General features: G+C 39.9%; 1 long non-coding RNA gene across 3 annotated transcripts in view; it reads right to left on the bottom strand.

Moving 5' to 3' along the window:
* Positions 1-21,459, bottom strand: part of LOC125635717 (uncharacterized) — a 141,076-nt gene that overhangs the window by 30,170 nt on the left and 89,447 nt on the right. Inside the window, exon 1 of one of the 3 annotated variants that reach the window (XR_012668074.1) lies at positions 4,439-4,556. The exons of 1 other annotated variant lie outside the window; for it this stretch is intronic. This is a non-coding gene — a long non-coding RNA (uncharacterized LOC125635717). Of the gene's footprint in view, positions 1-3,973; positions 4,349-4,438; positions 4,557-21,459 lie in introns of those variants that run through there. One more of the 3 variants, XR_012668075.1, reaches the window with a different exon arrangement.

The following is a 21,459-nucleotide window of genomic DNA, read 5'->3' on the forward strand; positions in this document are numbered from 1 at the left end:
TGGATACATCATGCTCTTCTCAGGAAGCTCTGTTAAACTAGTTGTATGCTTACATGAGGGGAAGACAGTAGTTACTAAAGGACATGACTATGCCTAATCTATATTTAGTTTAGAAAAATAAAAGGTAGAGTTGTGACAGGTTTTATAGCAACTCTCTGCCCATTTGTCATCTAATAATTTCTCTTAAGCATTTAATTCAAGTTTTTTCTTGTCTGTCTCAAAACTCAAACTATATGGAAACAGAACTGCATTCCTCCATTCAGCCAACTATAATGAATTTTATCAATAGGTTTAGAGACGGAACTTGTAATATTGCTTGGAATAGCCACAATCCAATTCAAAATATTTCATCTAAGGTTTCTGTATAACACTGTCATCCTGCAGGAGACTATGGTATTCTGTAGTTGTATTATATCAGCAGAGACATATTGTAAGCATAGTACCTCAGGCAGTCACAAACAAGATCAACCAGAGGACAAATTCAACTGTCACCCAGGACACCTAGAAGAAGCTTGAGAAATACTTATAACTTTTTATGAACTTGTAAACCTTTGGAGGTTCATTTTGGCCTCCAATTTATCTTGAAGCATTTTGAACTAGTAATTGAATTGATATTCTTGTGAGAAATAGTCGTCGTCTGCTACTTCTAGATGTTCCTGGATTATGATAGAAAAGGCCTCAGTGTTTCTGGATCTCAATGTCTGGTCCTCACCAAAACCAAGGAGTGAAGAGGTGCAAATTTTTCTCTCTTAAAAGTTAACCACTCTAATGATACTCAGTTGAAAATAAACACTGTTTCACGTTTGCAGTCTGGTTTACATTTTGGACAACATTTTGAATCCCTTGATATCTGATTGACAACACTGCAGATCACACAATGCTAAGGTGTTTCTTTCACATAATATACATTTGTCTATATCATTTCATAAAGTTCTTCAGTTTATTTTCATAATTTTATTATTGGACATGTATTAGTCACAGGAGATTATGATTCTCTGTAGCTGATTTTTAATTTTTTTTAAGCCTTTAATGGAAAGGACATTTAAAATTCAAAGTATTTTCATGATCCAGTGTTCTCTCCATAATTAGATTTGTAGGAAGAGAATAAAGCTAGGCCTGTCCTTGGCCACAAGAGCCCACAGAAGCTCCACAGTTGTAAAGCCACAGAGGCTGTTACGTATCCTGAGGGGAAAGCACCTTTCTGAATCAGCTCCAAACAGCCTCCAGTACATGGTCACTCAGGTCTCTCCCCTTCCGCAGGAATAGTCTAGGACTCTGTACCACAGAATCACAGTCAGACTCTGGGGAATAATGTCAGGGTAAGCAACTGAGAACTAGCTCTGCCCCAGCAGAAAATCCTTAAAGAGGCTTAGTTGCTGAAAAAGAATAATTTTTGGCTGACATCTCACAGATATAGCTTTTTGAGGTAAATATGCTTGGATGGGCAACAGGACACTGGGCTGAAGAAGCTTCATAATAATCAGGAGGAGGGGAGTTGAAGAGTGAGCTACCTTGACTACACAACCAGGTGGAGAAGTGAAGCCCCAACCTCATGTCATGACAAGAGCCTCATTCAAAATGGTGTTGAGAAACACCCCCCACCTACCTTTGGAGTTAATTGTTTATTTTAAACTAAACTAAATGAAAAGACATTACTACTATCCCATCTCTAAAGCCCTTTAAGGGTGTTACTTCGAGGGTGGAAAAATCAAAAAGGGAAAGAGCAACATAACCTTTCAAAATGCTTCAATCACAAAAAATTTTAACAACAAAACCACAAATATCCACCATATTCACTTGTTAAACCAGAAAGGTTAGTCTTGTGGTTAGGCTAGAGAACTAGAAGCCAGAATACCTAGATTCTATGCCCCGCTCTGTCAAAAGTTTCCTACAAACTTCATGCAAATCATTTAAACTCTCTGTGCCTGTGTAATGGGGATAATAGTTCTTCCATACTTCACAGGGGTGTTGTGAGACTTCATTAGCTTGTGTATAATGCTTTGAGATTTGCAGAGGGTAGATGGCCAGGAAGGGCAAATCATCATTCATTAATCCTCGATGCAGGGGGTGGATTAGGACCTCTTGAGGTCCTTTCTAGCCCTGCCTTTAGAAGATTATCTGAAGACACAGATAAATACAGCTTATTTCTTTAAAATTAAAATTGTGCCCAACTCTAAATGTTTCTATTCTGTTGATACTGTATATACTGTAAATTTATAGCACCTTTCATCTGAAAACAACTAAGCATTTTACCTATACTAGTGAATTCAGCTTTACAATATTCTCATGAGTTAAATAGTATTATTACCTCATTTCAGACATGGGGACACTGAAGCACAGAGTACTCCATGACTTACCCAAAGTCACACAGTGATTCAGTAGCAGAGTTGGGAAATCTGGGTTCTGTTCCCAACTTCCAATTCCCTGCTCTAACACAGCAATTTTCTGTGCCCTCTATATTTTTTCCTATTTTTATTAAGGTGAGTTTTGTGAATAAGAAACAATATTTTTAGAAAGCCAGACTTGGTGCTCAGCAGTTATTTATGAACAAAAATCCAAGGATCAAATTCCTCCATCAAAGCATGTGGATTGCTCCCTTTCAGGTCCATGGCTCTGGAGTGTCTACCTCCATAGAGAGAATTTGGCCCTTATACCAGACATAAAACAGTTGTCAGTTCTCACCATTGTTGGCTTCATATCTAAGGAAAGAAGACTGATTTGTGTAGAATTCTAGTTTAGTGTTACTCAGAGCAATTCGCTGTGTGTAAAAAATAAAACAGGATCTGTTTGAGAGCAAAGAAGAAATAAAGCCAAATTCACCTGTAAATTCCGGCTGCTTTGCACTGATCTGGCAAAATAGCCATACAGCTACATTGCATCACCACAGCAACACAAGACCCATAGACAATGCTACTCTGCAAAGCATAGTGACAAAACATATGGCTAAGCATGGACCAAACTGAGTCAGAGCTTCCACAGCTGGGTAGGAAAAACCCATATGTTTTTTGTATGTGTGTCTCAAAAATATATTGAACATTTTTTTTTAAATACTTCGGACAATATATAAATACTTTTAAAATGTTCCACAACTGGTCAATTTTTAATGATACTCAGAAAATACCATATTTTATTGTACCACATATTTGAAATATTATGAAAATTGGCCAGTGTTGTACCATTTTAATATATAGTATCTTATGTGGGGATATCTATAATTTAAATGTATGTGCAATAAATTTTAAGCAAACATAACAAATATACAGAAAACTTATTTGTATTCCATGTGGGAAGAAGTTATTCCCATTACAGACATTTTATTATTAACCGCAGGCAGTTATGTGAAGCAGATTTCATTGATTTTATTTTTTTCCTGCAAATCTAGAGGTATTTTTGCAGATCCTTAGTAGACAGTTAGCACAATAACTGAAACCTGTTACAGACATACTGTAACTGCAGCATAAAAACCTTTCTCTAGAGCTCTGTTGACTAGAGTGTATGTTTTAACAATAGCTCTAAGGAAGGTACAGAGCAAATAATCCCTAGTTTGCCCACATTCTTGATCTTCATAGATCCATGTCTTTATATCCCTGACTTAGTAACACTGTGTCTTAAGGCTTCCAGTCATAATTTGGTTTCATTCTTGGAAACACCTAAATCAGAAGCAGAAAGATATAGTTCTGACAATTTAGTCGCTAACTTGGCTTATATCTGAAACTTCCCTTCCACTGTAAGCCTCATCTCATCGCCACTTTTAATTTATGTAACTGCAATTTTTAAAATGTCTGACAGAGCACTGTCATTCACTGAGTAAAATTTGGAATGATTTAAGCACTTAAATAAACATGCAGTAGCAGCATTCTCTCGATCACTTATCTGTAAAAGAAAGCTCTCAGACTAGTACAAGATTGAATCCTACAGCAAAACCAAACAAATATTCAACACTGATTGCAAATTCCTTAGTCTCACTACATACCTCAGAGGTGTCCAGAGCACAAAGCAGTTGGAGTCAGGTAAAAAAGGAACCGGTTTTCAAGTCACACAAATTTTGCTCCTACTTGTAACCCCCAAAAAGTGTAACAAGGTCCTTGGGGAAAATTCATCTTCAAAAGTAGGAGTTGGCTTTTTTAAAGCCTCCTCTGCCAGTGTTATCCTTACCACTCTCTGCTAACCACCACCAATTTTTTTCTCCTGCTACTTCTATTGTAGATCCTTCCTCCTTTGACAGTCCATTAAATACTGGGAAGTTTAGTCAATGGCCTCATCTTACCACTTTTCTCAGATTATAAATCTTATTCTCCATGGATCAAACTGCTTGAGAACCAATCAGAGTCTTTCAGACACACTCACTTTTAGCTCACGGCAAGTTAACTGCTCCCAGTGCTGCATAGTATCTTACAACTGCTTAAAGACACGTACAAACAAACAGCGTTCTGCTTACCACATCAAAATCCACCTCTACTAGAGCTGCAGAAATGCACTTCATACTCTGTGGGAAACACCTCTGCAAGCTCACACGCTCCCAGAAATTCATCTGTTCTGTTCATGAAGACTAGCCAAATGAAAATCATGCAACAAAACTGCAGAATTTCATACTGCTCCATGTATGGAAAGTTAGGAACCAATGCAGCTGCTGAAGCCTTAAGGTATAGATGTGACAGGAATTAACTGCCTAGTTATCAGTAGGTAACTCAAGTCACATTACAGCATTATGCAACTAATAGCCCCTACCGTTGTATTGTCTATTTTTTCACCATCTTTCCAGCAATGGTGTATAGTGTATGTCTGTGCTGCGCTGCTGCCCTTCACACTAGAGGTGGTTGTTATTTGAGTGACAGTGGTATAGAGAGGAAAAACATTTCAAAGACACTTGGAGCACAATTCATTTGACTTTCATAGAAGAAGCCAATGGTATTTCTGCTCCTTAATCATGTATGTGCTTTGGAAAATCCCACCCAGAATACAAAGTGATTGTATAAAGTTCATTTTGTGCTTTGGGATACTTGGATGAAATATCTACATTTGTCAGCAATTATACAAATGTTAGTCATCATTATCAGACAGCATCAATCATTAGTGTGTATGCATTTTTATAATAATTTACAAAAACTTCAGTTAATGCTCACCACCACTATTTAGATAGTGACAAAGATCACAGAGTCAACGATAATATAATCAAGTATTTAAAAAAATCATTTTTTACTTTTTTACTTTTTTTTACTTTTTTACTTTAGGAGAAATAATAGTAACAGAAAATTATTCTGATCTGCTTTATTCACAATATACAGCTCTTGCTGAATATAAGTATCTTAAATAGCGCAAACAACCCAGTTTATGCTTAGCTACTCAAAATTACTTTTCAGGAAACCTTACTTAGGATGAATACGGTTGCCAACCCTCCAGGATTGGCCTGGAGTCTCCCAGAATCAGCACTGATCTCCCAGTGACTACTGAAAGCAATCCGGGAGATTTTGATAGGATATTTTAAGACAAATTATATTATGTCATGTAGGGGAAAACAAATCTCCCAGAATAGCTTCAGAGTTCAAAGAATGAAGTACTGTCCCCCTTTTTCGCTCAAAGTTACTGATTCCAACAAATGAATACATGTCAACTCCACTTTGTAACGTCATTTTTCTGTTCAAACAAACGTATTTTCCTATCATAATGTGGTTTTGAGCGCCTGTCTCAGAGCCTGTCTGTCTGAGGTCATAGTGCAATACAAAAGGAAGCCACATGACAGGGTGTCAAAAATGACATAAGGCACAAAACCTATTATTTCAAAAGGAGCTCTGCTCCTAAAAGATCATAGTTCAAACAGTGATGAATAAATCCTGATCAGCTGTAAAGGAGCAAGCGCCATGAAGCACCATTGAGTTAAGAGGGGGATTGGGTTCTCGAACGTCTTTTTTTAACCCCTTCTGATGGAAGATTTCCCTCAATTTCAGATGTGTTAGTTCATTTATATAGTTTTTGGAACTCTTTAAGAAAAGTAAAAGTGGCAATAATCAAAATGAAGTTGTGCTGTTTGGAAAGAGGAAATAAGATTATACTTTCCCCTGAAAAATAATTAATAAAAGGGGAAGACAAAATGATTGAAAAAAAGTGACTGGATTACCAACCTTTATGGTAATGCTAATTTTACAGCGTGTGCAGTACTGGGATAACTCTGTTCTCACTGAAGCCCAGGATAAAACTTCCATTGATTTCAAGGGAAGCAGAGTCAGGTCAACATTAAGCACTTCTAAAACACTTCTAAAAATCCCACCTGTAATGTTTATCAGGAATCTCTTTTTGTTTGCTTTTCCACAAATATTTGTGCAATCTCTTTCGGTGCACATAAGTGACTGGGAATGAGCTTTTATTGCTATGAATATATTATTGGTACACGAACAAACATTTGTGTACAAATAGTGAATTTACATATTCACACTGAAAGTTCTTGCTTGGCCACTGTAGGGAGGTGTTGCTGCACCCCTCTTACTTCTGCCCCTGCTGCCCTCACAAACCAGTCAGGGATGCCTCAGGTTGATGCAATCACCAGTGCACTTTATTTGTAGCTATTTCCCACCACCACCACCTTACTATCTATCTATATACAGGTTTGTTTCACTGCCAGGCTTAAAAGCAGCAAACCAGACCAGAGCCCGCCCGCCTGCTGGATTCTCCCTTTCTCTCTCCTCCTCCAAGCCCTTTTATAGCCCTGGCTAATTAGGCAGGCAGCTGTCGCTAGTTGCCAGGCAGGCACAGGCCTACTCAGCCAGCTCCAATCTACTCCCATTAATTGGGCTGGCATGGAAGGGGGCTAGTTAAGCACTCCTTATCCAGCACCCTGTCACAGCCCCCTTATATGTATAGTAATGTCTGGTACAAATTTGACGAAATTAAATTAAATTTTAAGCCTGCAGGACAGTCAACATGTCTGTCTTGTATCTTCTTCAGTCAGAAAGGAACCCAGCTATTTTTAAAATCTGGCATCCAGGTATGTAGCCAAGTAAAAAAGCTATTTCTTTCACAAGAGATAGGAAAAGATTTTATATGTCCCAAAATTTCCTAGGCCCTATTTATCTCTTCTATCACTGCTATGTTGTTTACTCAAGCCCTAAAATAATTTTTACAACATGAATTTCTTCTTGAGGTATTGCTTTTTTTTTAAATTAAAGATATCCAATCAGGAAATGTAAACCATACCATTTGACTTAGATAATCAATTGCACAGATGGATAACTTATTCTTCATACAAATACCAAAAGAGCAAACTACTACATCAAACAATTACAAATAATGAACATATTCATAAAGATCACAATCATTTCATGGGCAAAACGAAGGACTAAACTTGAATACATTATTCCAGTGTTCAGATCTGGATTTCACAGTTTCCCCTACATTTCAGAGTTATTCAGAACCAGGATTTTGATTTGGGCTTGTCCCTTTGTCCAGCCCACCCCCTTGAGGCTGATCTCTATTCTAATAAAATTAGCAAGTTTTCTGTCCAATTATTTAATTACCATCCCTGATACGATTAATTTATTTTAAACCATATGAACGAGAGGAATATTCACAGTGCTATTTACATCTTCTCTTTTGTGATAAATAATAACTTTAAAAATCATTTAAACCAAAAGAATAAGTAATAGTCCACTTTTTTCAGCAGTTCTATTTCTTTAATTGTTATTGTTGGTGGTCTTCAAGTCTGCCACTAATCTGTCAGAAGTGTATATCACCACAGCTTCCTCTTCTGAAAGACACGCAAGAAGCAGGTGTAATGATTTGGCAGTTTAGTATCCATAGTTGACATCTAGGTGGAAAAACCTTTGGAGAGCCTTCAAAGACATTTAGACCCAAGCCTAAGAAGACTGAACTCTAGTTTGCTAGTTATTCCTAGATCAGAGATGTCCAATACCCAGCCCATGAGCCACTTCTGACCCAATGAATGCACATTATTTGGGGGAAAAGGGTTAGTCAGATTTTGCCAACTCCCTCACAAATATTAAGTTTCTACGGTTGTGAAGAAAATCCTCCAAAACATGAAACGTAGCTCTTTTAGACACCCAGAAGTGGCAGCTATAAGGCTTTATGGAAAGTGGATCTTTCAAACCCAATGGATAGAGTGACAGCAGTGGTAGTAGCAGTGAAAACTAGTTTAAACCAAGGCATCCACTGTGCTCTGAGCAGGATTAGATCACAATGATAAAATCCCCAAGGTCTGTCTAAACTACAGCTTGCACCAGGACTACCATTCATTGAGAACTACGGGTCTGAAAAACCCTGACACAGACATGGCCCAGGAAAGCTGCAAAGTGCCCTATTAAACATGAATATTCCATTGAGTTGAAAACTAATGACAACACTTTAGTGGCCAGATATTCACAATTTAGAGACACACTTGTCCACATAAATTAGGTAATCACACATGCAAATGGACAAATGAATAAGGGAAGAAATAGTGGTGATCCTAAATGTGCTCTGCAGCTTTTCCATACCCCTCCCACCCCACTGAATGAGTCTGAAAGCAATAGTCACTTTATTAACTAAGGCAGATTCTCAGCAGCTGTAAATTGGCATAACTCCGCTGATTTACGTCACCCGATGTATTTCTACAATATGCAGTTAGATCAGAATCACATTCTTTGAGCCAATTTCCCTTTGTAATCAGTGGATGAGACACTATGGATCAGGGTAATTTTGTAGCCCCCGCAAAGAGACCAAAATTTAATTCTGTCCTCTTCACAGAAGGAGTTTGGTCAACTAAGTGCAGGGCAGTGAATAGTGGCTGGCTCTTTGCTTTGCATGGGAAACAAATTCAGGTATATCAAATCTCAGGATGTCATATGTGATGTGAAAATTCTCACTGTTAGAACTGAAAATGTATGGCCTGTGTTATGCAGAAGATCATCATAATAGTATTTTATGGCCTTATAATCTATGAAACATAGGGAGATCCCAGAAGAGAGAGCTGCAACAGCCAAAGGTCAAAACATAAGAGAGGTCCATGGGAACAATAGATGCCCAAGTGGTCTGATCATTATTAGGCAGGTTAGCAATGACTGAGGTGATATCACTGGACGAGTCAGAAACAGCAGCACTGAAATCTAAAGAGATCATTTAAAACATTTCTAAGGAAGTGCTTTGTGACCCTATCTACTACAATAAACTTCTTATAAAAATGTAATGAAAGGATTCAATTTAATAAATCCTCTGCTGTATCATGTAAAAAAATATTAAATGAGAGAAGAAATGGTTATCTTTGGTTCCTCTAAATGGATACTTCCAGAAACTGACTGAAGAAAATAAAAAAATAAAATAAATTGTTATCTGCTCTCTTATGAAGAAATCAAACTGTCTAGACTAAAACATTTTCTACTATGCTACAATGAGCAGACTTCAAACAGCCTGGCTAGGGAAACACACATAGAAAAAGAATGAACTGTGCTGGCAGAACAGTGTGGGAAAGTGTATTTTCTATCACAGCTTCACCTGGCCTGCAGTTTAGTGGAGGGATCTCCAAGCCACACTTTTCAGTAGCATTCGACGCATTGAAACCACCTATCAAAGTAAGGAGGAGCTAGAAGAGAGACAACCACATAAATTCTACCATTAAAGAACTCATTTGGACAGGTTGTGCTTTCCCATGCACCAGAACATTTTTCAGTAATAGAATTCTATAAACAAGGAGACTAAAAAATGGAAGGGCAAATTCTACACTGGTATGCAGCCCATGCAATCCTATTTGGCCAGAATGTATGAGACTTTAGAAGTCAGAATGAAAAGTGAATGAGGGGGAAAAATACATTTTCCATTCATACAAACACAAAACATTTGACTCACTACAGGGATGCTTCAGAATACAGCCATAAAAATAGAACTACTCCATGAGAGTATAGACATACTGAGTGCTAAAAGGAGCTTGTTTGTTCCAACAAATTCACACGTGGAGGTCTGTGTCATTGTCCCCTCTCCTCTCGGCACCCCAGCAGAAGAAAGTATTCTGTAGCAAGGCAGGTTGAGCAAAAGAAGCATATGCTAAGTCACCAAGAAGCACTTAGAAGGGCTGTGCACAGCTGATGATCAGAAGAAATCGGAGCTAGTGGCCATGCTAAACTCATATGCTGTGAGGCAGGATGGGGCACCTGCTCCAAACCAGGAGACCATGCAGATGGTTCTCCAGATGATCGAACAGAGGTAGTGGCAATGGTGAGAGATCCGGAGCTATGGAGTGGAATAGCCTGCCTGTGGAGGTGAGATGGATGGAGCTGGTGGTCAGGCACTACAGTGAGCAGGCAGAACTGGAGCAAAAGAAGCTTGCTGACCAGAACAAACACTGACAGCTCAAACAGAAAAAGAGGGTCAAATCACACCCATGGGATCTAGAGCAGGGGAACGAGGCACAGCCATAAGGTAATGTGCATCAGAGCTCTCCTGGAATGAGGGAGACTCGGGGCAGGGGGGTAACAGTGCTGACAAATTTGTGTTACCCTGTAAAGGTTAGGGAAAAGCCAGAGGGGTATGAAGCAACCATGGGGGGAAATGTAGATGTCAAAGAGGGGAAAAGGTGCCCCTTAATCTATGGTTTTAGGAAAATCATTTCAGATTTAAACAAACATAGTGAGGAGTTGTAGAATGAAGTAGCCAACAACCTATCCAAAAAAGAAAGGGCAGGTGTGAAACATAGGTCTCATCTTCATGTACCATGGCGCAACTGCACTGGTGCTGTAACTCTTCAGTGAAGAGCTTCTCCCATCTGCATAGTTAATCCACCTCCCCAAGAGATGGTAGCTATGTCAAAGCTCTCCCATCAACACAGCACTATCTACACCAGGGGGTTAGGACAGCATAACTACGTTGCTCAGCAGCATGGATTTTTCATGCCCCTCAGCAACATAGCTATACTGCTATAGGTCTGTAGCATAGACCTGGCCTTACATTATAGTCAGAGGCCAAAACTCCAACATCAAACTCACAAGGGGGTGACAGTCAGGTCAAGATACTCCAAGAAGGGACAGAAGGTTTAAAATGAGAAGTTGAACCAACTTATTGCATACTGTATTATTTTACTATAAAAGTGTATCAAGTAAAGTATTTTATGAAAGCTTGTAATGTTCTGAAATTGATAGTTATTATGCAATATGTACACAGACTCCGGTTATGGATTTATGTATATAGGAAATTGTTCATGATCTGTGATGAAATTGCTGCACCCCAGAGCTGTGAGATGTAGCTGAAGTCAAGCAGAGAAGGGCACCTCCCAAGCCAATTGCTTATACAAAACCAACCTCAAGGACCCATCCATTATTCAGCCCAGTAAAGGCCAATGATGGACCATTGAGACATCCCAGCTAGAATTTCTCCTCTCTGAATAACCATGAGTCACCATCCAAAGAGGAGAAAGAGCCTTTTAAAAAGGAGACTTGAAATAGATTGTCATCCAGAAACTGAGGGACAGCTTCTAGGCAGGAAGATGTTTGTGAAAACTGAATCCCCCCTATAGGTAGGGGGTATACTTGGAAACTGTTAAAGGCTATAGGTAACTTTTATTGAAAGAGGAATTTTATCTTGTAAGAAAGTGTAAAGGCCGAGTTTGCATCCTTTTTTTCCTTCTGTGTAACGTGTATATTTGCTTTCCCTTACTATTTCATATTGGAATGTGTGTTTTTTCTGTTAAATTAACTGTGTTTATTTTTACCCCAAACTGCAGGTCTCTGGTGTCAGTTCACTTTGGGATACACAGTTTGCACAACTGGGAGGCTGTATTCATCCTTGGAGGGGGTGGGTGGGGAAGGAAGATGAACCAGAGGGGAACAGTCAAGTGTCTGGTTCCTAAGAACTTGGGGATTTGGGGAGACTTGAGACTGGAAGTGGTGTTGGGGTCACCCTGCAAAGACCATCTAGACTGGGGGAAGCCAGGATGAGCCCTTGTGTTTGTGGGCAGGCTACGGGTGTCAAGGAATTGAATCATAGCTGCACTGCATGATGTAAAGGCACCCAGGATTACAAGGCAGGTAGCCCCTTACCGGTCTCGGTGATCCCCAGAATGTCATAAGTAGAGCCATAGACAAGCAGCTCACTAAAATTCAGCAAGAGTAAGATAGAAGGGAGATCCAGAAAACTTGAATTGCCCTGTTTTCCATTCTTGTACTATTAAGTGTCAGTTTCCTTATGGTCCTATAAAAAATTATAAAAAGAAAAGGAGTACTTGTGGCACCTTAGAGACTAACCAATTTATTTGAGCATGAGCTTTCGTGAGCTACAGCTCACTTCATCGGATGCATACCGTGGAAACTGCAGAAGACATTATATACATGCAGAGACCATGAAACAATACCTCCTCCCACCCCACTGTCTTGCTGGTAATAGCAGCTAATGTACACCTGGCATTTCTTAGCAGCTATTACCAGCAGGACAGTGGGGTGGGAAGAGGTATTGTTTCATGGTCTCTGCGTGTATATAATGTCTTCTGCAGTTTCCACGGTATGCATCCGATGAAGTGAGCTGTAGCTCACGAAAGCTCATGCTCAAATAAATTGGATAGTCTCTAAGGTGCCACAAGTTCTCCTTTTCTTTTTGCGAAGACAGACTAACACGGCTGTTACTCTGAAACCTATAAAAAATATAAAATCTATAAAAAGGTAAGGAATACACATTCCATGATCTTAACAAAACAAAAACTAGGTTTGTCCTGGGTTTGGGGTGCTAGTTATAGTTTAGGATTAACTTAATTCAATAAAGTTTTACCTTATTGAATTCGGGTTAATACCTTTGGGTACATTGTATTAAAAATGCAATTTTGTGTATGCTATTGTACCTATGTACCTCCTATAGGAGACTTACTAATGCAATCTCCAAAGAGCTCTGTGTAAGCTCAAAAGCTTCTCTCTCTCTCAGCAACAGAAGTTTGCTCAATAATAGATTTAAAAGTTTTATTAAAGCTAATGTTTAAAAAAATGATATAATACATAAGTTGGGAAAAGAGTGTCTGTACATCTGGGTATAGTGCTTAGATTATCAACAAATATAAAAGTCAGTTTTTAAAAGTCATATCATACATAGAGTACATAATCAGCAATAACCCACATTTAGGTGAATAGATTTAACAATACAGTTTAGATATTAGAATCCAAATACTCAGGTACATCACTCATCAAAAGTTGTACAGAGTTTTTGTTGTGGAAAGCAAAATATATCAATGAGTGGCTATTGTCCCTCAGTAATTAAGAATTAGGTTGGTTGCCCATTTAGAAAATACAATCCATGAGGAAAGTATTTGTTACTTTCCTGACTACACTTCTCATCGGCACTCAAGATCATCCCTCCTGGTATTGCCAATGTCTGGTGATGTGTTCTATGTGGATGTCCCTCGATCACCTGATGGCATCTGTCACCATGAGCTGCCGAATCAGCTGAGCATAGCATGGACTGATTCCACATTCTCTCAGCACTCGCTCATTACTGGGGTCTGATCCGCCTAAGGCTCTGACGATCAGCACATGTGTCTGGACCTGGTAACCCTTAGCTCTCAGGGTTTTGGCCAGAGGGGCATATTTCTCTACCTTTCAAGCTCGGGCATTGTGGAAGTCTGGGGTCCTGTTCTTGAATGGTGCTGTGATGTCCACCATCATGCTCTTCTTCCAGTCCTCGCTGGTGATGACGATGTCCAGTCGCAGCTGGCTGTCGGTTCCGGGGATGGCGGAGTTTACAGCAACCTTCCCCCTGGGTGGCAGGATGGCTCTGGCCAGGTGATCTTGGATGGCATTGTGTCATAGCTGCCAAGCTCTTGAATGGGGCTTGCAGCTATAAAGGACATGGGGTAGCATCTCGTTGGTGTAATCGCACTTCCTGCATCGCTTGTTCTGATTCCCATAGTGGATGGTTCCGTTCAGTGGAATGCAGTTGATCCGGGCCCTGCGGATGAACCTCCAGTTGGCAAATCGGAAGAAGCTGCCCCCGGGGAGGAAGTGGTTGCTGGGGTCTCGCTTGCATGTCACCTGAAATGCCTTGTCCTGGTCCGGCTTCCGTTTCAGGTTTTCCATGTACTGGCAGCAGATGGCATTCTTCAGGGTCCTCTCCAGCATAGTTCTAGCTCTTGGAATGATGATAGTGTGATCTGTATTCTTCACCTGTAGCACCAGGACTCCTAGCTCCTGGCATTTCTAGCACCATGTCCAGTGGCAGCCAATATGCTTCTCCAGTTGTCCTATTGCATTGTGGGCACAAGCCAGAGCGAAGCAAAGTCCCCACTGTCTCTTCCAAATTCACCTTCCACCAAGCCACTTAGGTAGGTGGTGACATCTTGGAAGGGGTCCTGGTGATTTGCTTCTAGACGGCATCCTGCAGAGCACTCACCATGATGTTTTTCATCGTGGCATGCGGGCACGTCAGGAGGCGGAAGGCATGAGTGAACATGGCAATGTCGCACAGATCACCCATTCAAGGGATATTGGTGCTGCCCTGCCTGTGTGAGATGTACACCAGTTCATTGCTGGCCCTCTGGGGAAGAAACATCGTGTTCAGAGGTACCTTCGCCAAGACAGATCCCCTCAGGACGAATGAGATATGGGGAATTGAGAAGGTGTTCAAGGTGTTGATCTTCTACCATGGCGCCAGTAGGGAGGTGTCGATCCTGGCCACATCTATTACCACACCCAGCTTGTCTCGCTAATGTAATCACTGAAAACTCTTAGGAATTTGAAGGGACTCTTTGGAACAATACCTCTGAAGCGGATTTCCTAGGGAGTATCTGGGGAATGCAAGCATCCCATTTCAGATACTCCCCTTTAAGCCACACCCTCAAGGAGGAAAACTCCCTGTCCACTAATTACCTGCTCCTGGAAACTCCAGATCAAAGATCCCTGAACTGTATGAAGAGTGGGCTAAACATGTTAGAAGTATGTTTGTTCTGAGCTGAAGCTGTGATGAACTAGTAACCACAAGGAATCCTCTTGGGTGAGGGTTTGAAGGACTGCTCCTGCCAGAATCCATGTTAGGTTATCTCTGGTAAGCCTATTAGCATTGTGTAGGTTCTTTTATTGTTTTTAATAGGCTTTCTCTGGAATGCTTAAGAATAAAGTAGGTTTTCATAGGAAACATGTGTGGTACCTTATAACTGTAGCTATTACACATGTTACACATCTCTACAGAGAGAGCAAGTAGATCCTGCTTGGGCAGCCTGTCTCTGCTGGGTTTAACAGAGTGTGGGGAGGGACCTGTGCAGACTGGTAATACCCCCTGTCAGAAGGGAGAGGGATGTGTGTCTCCATTTAGGAGAGTCAAAAGCTGGAGAGCTGGAAGCCTGAGATTGGGTGCGCTTGCTGGAACATTGAGGGAAAATATAGGAGCATTTGCCCCAGACTGTGACAGAAGAAGCAGAAGAGCAAACACCAGGCAGGCAGCAGATAAAAATTGCCATTTAAATGAAAAAGTCATGTTTATATTATGGATACAGTATGGGGCTATACTCATACAGGGCTTCATCCACAACCCCTTGACATTAGTAGACCCCCACTGAATTCACTGGGCTTTGAATCAAGCCACAAAAGAATATCTGCGTTTTGTCCTGATTATGTTAATGGTAAAAGCCTCACATTTATTCCACTGCGAGCAGAACTGAAATCCCACTGAAGGGAATTTTATCAAATAATTTTATTCTTAACGGCCATTCTTACTTAGTGTTAATAATATTAATTTCTTTATTTGTACATATAGAAAATTGGCATTTTCTAAACACTTGTTTTATTGTGACAAAAGTGCTGCATGACTGGCTGTAAATATATAAAACTAGATATAGCACTAGAAACTCCTAAAATTGTGCACGATATACAAACAGTTAAAGTGCTATTTAGTCACTATACACTGAAAATACACAAAGATGTACCCATCATCTGTTTTACAGTCACAGCTGGTGGGATCAAAAGAAAAGTGCTCTTGGCATATCATAGTTCCTCAGTACTACTTCATACTATTGTCACTTACTGGCAGATTCATTTTACATGTTTTTATTTAAATCTGATAATGGATTTGAAAGATAGGGTTATATTCTTCAAATAGATTCATACACAGTAGTTGAGGATATTTGTTTCTTTCCTTTGTGAAGTTGTTTCATGGCGGCAAGCACTGGGAGCTAGGGGGAGAAGCGGGGACACGGCATGCTCAGGGGAGGAGGCAGAGGTGAGGTGGGGCAGGCGGGCAGGATGGGGAGCTGCCGGTGGGTGCAGAGCACCCACCAATTTTTCCCTGTGATTGCTCCAGCCCCGAAGCACCCACAGAGTCAGTACCTATGCTGGGTACTATTCAATATTTTTATTAATGACTTGGATAATGGAGTGAAGACTATGCTTATAAAATCTGCAGATGACACCAAGCTGGGAGGGGTTGCAAGAACTTTGGAGGACAGAATTAGAATTTAAAATGAATTGATCAAATGGAGAATTGGTCTAAAAATCAATAAGATGGAATTAGTAAAGATAAGGGCAAAGTTCTACACTTAGAAAGCAAAAATCAAATGCACTATTACAAAATGGGGAATAACTGGCTAAGCAGTAATACTGCTGAAAAGGAGCTTGGGGTTACTGGGCATTACAAATTAAATATGAGCCAACAAAGTGATGTATTTGCAAAAAAGGCTAATATTCTCAAGCGTATTAACCAATTTCTCACATATAAGACACAGGAGGAAACTGTCCTACTCTGCTTAGCACTGGTGAAACCTCAGCTGGTGTACTGTCCAGTTCTGGGCACCACACTTTAAGAAACATGTGGAGAGAATTCAAAAACATAGTGGAGAGAATTCAGAAGACAGCAACCAAATGATAAAATGTTTAGAAAACCTGACCTATGAGGAAAGATTAAAAAAAAAACTGAGCATGTGTAATCCTGAGAAAAGAAGACTGAGGGAGGGAATTGATAATCTTCAAATTCAGTTTCAAGATCAACCAGCAAGAATAGAAAATGCTAGTAATACAGACATCAGAGAGCTTCAAGAGGAGGGGAACTGTAGGAGGAGTTTTATTCCTTATTTATAAAGTGATGATGATCACAATATACATGACTACATTTGATAAAATAAGTTTACCAGTACTTGCGGATCTTCTCTGAACACCCAATGAAGTTTGAATGGTCCTGTCAGGGCACCACAAACTTCCTGCAGTGCTAGGCTGTGCCAATTGGGGCAATAGAGGGCAATGTGAATTGTACAGCTCGCTGTCTCCTTCCCGTGCATGTCAGGCCTATAATGTGCACTCCTTGTACCTCCTACACCATGTGTACTTCTGCAGGAGCCAGGGCCAATTTGCCTTCAGTGATAAGGCATAGCGTACCTCATGCCATTTCCAAGGGCAGGGGAGTCTCTTTCTCATCCAGATGTAGTCTCCTTGTACATGACCATTTCTTCCCCCACTCCCTATTATCCTCAATGAATACCACTCTAGGTTCTGCTTAGATGAGTGACTGAGCTTTCAGGAAAAACTGAATGACTTGTACAAACTATCTCCTCAAAAACATTTAAAATGTGTGCAAAATATGCCACTTCAGAAAAAAAAAAAAGGGGCCGTTATGTAAAGATGTGAACCATGAAAAGGAACAACTTAGAAAAGAGGTAGCCATTTTAAAACTCCAAGTGAAACAAGATACAATAAAGCTATACTGCCTATTATACTCACACACTTTCTTGGTCTCGTTAATTAATGTAATGTAATTAAATTGTCCTTTTTTCATTCACACTTTTTGGCTTTCATTTCACTCCCACCTTCAATGAAAAATAAATATTTTTTCTCTGTATTATGCAAACTATTGCTGAATTCTGCAACACAATTATATATCTGATCTCTTTCCAGTGGCTCACTATTTGCTAACAAATACTATTCTCAATTTCAAACAGATGCAGTATTTAGCTCAAAATGGATTTTTTTCTCCCATTGAGCATAAACTTTCACATTCAACAGCTTGTTTTCCTTGCTTTACCTTCAAATCCAGTTGCTGTTAGTTGTCTTTTTATTTGTTTTTCTTTTGACTAATGTACCACCTGCAAATTCCTATGACTTAATTCCAAACAGTATGGGCCAGATCCTGAGATAGTATAAATTGGTATGGCTCCATTGGCTTATCATTCATTGAACCCACCAATAAAAATCTCTCCTCAAATTCCACTTGAAAAGCCAAATGACCACCAAAAATTCTGAATTGTGGGGACCACACCCTCTATTCATTTCCCTGGAACCTGTCTCTCTTTCTGCAGCTTCCATTTTGACTGACATGGTGCAAAGAGGATTTTCTGACAGGCAAAAATATCCATGAAGAATAACATCAGGCAGGATGATATAGTCAGGTTGATGTGATAACATTACAGTTTGATGTGATAACTTTCTCCTTCATGGAGCACGTTTTCCTTCTTCAAGGCAAAATGTTGCTGTCTGCTTCCTCTTTTATTATCGTTTCCACCTCTGGATTTACTACTTTTCAAAGTCACCTTCCCATTGCTTCCAGTAGAAGGATAACAGAATAAGTATCTTGGTCTTGTAAAATCCCTTTGATTATTGATGAGGCAGTTATCAGGCCTGCTCCATTTTATTGCATCAGAACTACTGTTCTTGGCATTAGAATCAAGAAGTTTGTTTTCTTGGTTGTGGACCAGAGAGACTGCCTCCTTGGTAGCAGATCAGTGTCTTCTTCTCAAGTTGTGTTTCAGCCGGTTTCATTTGCTGAGGGTGCTTCATTCCGCAAGCTGAGAATTAGATTTAGTTTCTTCAATTGTGCTTTCTTTATGAAATTTTCAATATCTTCCTACAGAAAAGCAAGGATTTCCTAGGCACCTTTTCAAGAAGCCATCTCCTGAAGTTGACCTTTTTTTTTTGCTAACTGTGCCCTTTCTTCAATTTACTTTTTCCTGGGAAGGTTGGGGTGGACAATTCTTGTATCAGCTGCAGTCTTCAACTTCCTTTGACCTCTTTCGTTCAAGCTTCAGACCTGGATATGGCACTGACTGTATTGAAAGAGGGAGTGGTAGTGTAGCACCTAAATCCTACCAAGCTCCAGCAAGGGAAGAGGCCATTATTAGACGTTCAAAACATCAGCAAGGATCTAAAATGGAGGAGGCAAGACAGACAAATACAGAAGATTTAAGTAGTGCATAAATTGTAAACTGGTTTCTGTTCTGGAGAATAATGTGGTCTGGGCCATCTGTGGCACATCCAAAGTGAAATGGGGTGGGGTAACCAGCTCCCATCTCTAATTTCTATAGGACTAATTTTCAGGCAGTCTCTGAATTTGCATCTACAGTTTAGCATGTGCAAACCCACATATGCACATGCAATCAGGCAACGATAGATATCTAATGATCTGATTTATGCAAGCAAATACCGAGCTATTAAAATCAAAGACATAATTTGGGAGTCTGTATTTGAAAATGATGCCCTATAAACTGCAGTCTAAATGCAATCTTTATTTGGTCAGTTTGTTCACAGAAAGGATATGATAAATTGCTTGCTGGGTCAAATGCATCCTTGGTGAACCTCCTTTGAAAGCAGGGAAGAAATTGCCCCTTCAACTTGTAATGTGAGACACAGTTCATGGGAATGTTTACTCTGTTTCTAGTCAGTTTGATGTGTTTATTTAACAAAGGTATTTCTTTAGTATCACTATATATCTGTAGTATTCCTAGTTTGAAAATCATTGCTAGTTTGTTATGGAGCTCACTATGCAAGATTTATTTCTGCTGGTTTATTTTTTAATTCATTGAGCATTTTATTAAAGTAAGCCCTCAAGCTCTGCATACTCTTGTGGCCAGTCATTTCTATGATGTATTGTCAATGGAATGTTGTGGGCAATTCATTTTTTAATTAAATGTTTCCTTTTGTCCTGTAATTGGTGAGGCATTCACCTGTTATTTCAGTGTCTTCAGTTGTACGTTTTCCTCTATATTTCCCATTTCTTGTTCTTGCACAGTGGCTTTTGTGAGCATAGGAGAGAACCATCATGAAATGCCAAGTTAAACGAGAGTGATAGGTTTGTTTATCTGGCCTTGTCTTGTTTTTCTTAAAGTCTGAGTCACACAGCTGTTGAACGGGCTCCTATTGGGTTATTATGGAAACATATCTCAGATATCAAGGTCATAGCTTTCACTTTGGGTTTTGTTTATCATATTTGGTGTAGATGCTGACTGTTGTAAATCTACATAGCCACTGGAAAAAAATACTTTTATAAAGGAGCTATACTAATTTACACCAGCTGAAGATCTGGCCTCTTGAGTATACATTAAGCATTTATTTCTTTCAGTCTCCTCTTTCAGTTACCTATTCCCACATTCTAATGTATCCATTTCATTGTCCTCTTCACATTCAGAACTACAGCAAGGATTATTATTTAGCCAGATTGTATTCAGAAGAGACCATGGTTTGTGTGGTCCAAAAATCTTCCTTCTTAGGACTACATTTGCACTAGTCTCTATAGGCTATCAACTTGTGGTTTTGTTTGCTGAAAAAGTAGCTTGGAATCTCAGAAATATTTTTGAAGGTTTTTGTTAGTTTTCATAAGTTTCTGCAAATGCTTACACTATTTCCTGCAAGCCTCTGCTAATGTTCACTGTGTGCTATGGGATATTCAGAACTGAAGGAGCAGACTGAAAAATCCTTCCATGTCTGCCCCTTTCTGTCCAGAATAGTTTATTCTAGCCAAAACCTTTACTACTTTATTGTTTCATAAAACTCCTACAGCTCAAAGTTGGAGGCAAGGTGCAGCCATCCTGCCCCAGAGAGGCTCTTGAAGGAACTGTGCTTGTTTAGCTAAGGCACAATCCCTTCCAGGCAGGGGAAAGGTGAAAACTATATAATCTTCCTTGCTCACCCAGATACTTCAACTGTTACCCCTCCCTTCCAGTTTCCCCTTCAAGCAATCTGCATCCCCTGATCTGTTTCTGGCCTTGCATGGGAACCACAAAGAATATAAGAGGACTTCTTGGGCACCAATCTGGCTCTACATGTGACGTTTGTATACATAAGGCTTTGTAAAATAGAGCACTGATCGCCTTCTTAGCATATGCGCACCATGCCTCAAGTAGCACGTGACCAGGATTCAGCACCAAATTTGATCCGATAACACAGGCATTTTGTATTAGAGTTTGTCATATTTGACACACTTGTAGCTTTAAGACAGTAACTTCCTGCTGTGAGTGCTTTCTGGATCAGCAAGTTCAAGGCTGCAGTAGAATTCAGTCAAACTCTGGCAAGTACAGCCTCAGAAAAAACATCGCGCTGTTGACTCCTCTCTTTAAGTTTCTACTTTAAGTAGTTCTGCATGTTAGTAGGTCTCTCTTGCAGTGTCGTTGCTGCTGCTGCTGCCATAGAAACTCATGGATATTTATCTTTGGTTTTGACATATTTGTAGTTACAGGATCATTTGTTGCAGCTGCATTCTGAGGAGGGTCTGGGCTGAGGTACGTTCTCAGTTAATAATATGTCAGGTTAGAAAAAAATC

Source organism: Caretta caretta, chromosome 4 (genome assembly GCF_965140235.1).
Source record: "Caretta caretta isolate rCarCar2 chromosome 4, rCarCar1.hap1, whole genome shotgun sequence".
Classification (NCBI taxonomy): Eukaryota; Metazoa; Chordata; order Testudines; family Cheloniidae; genus Caretta; species Caretta caretta.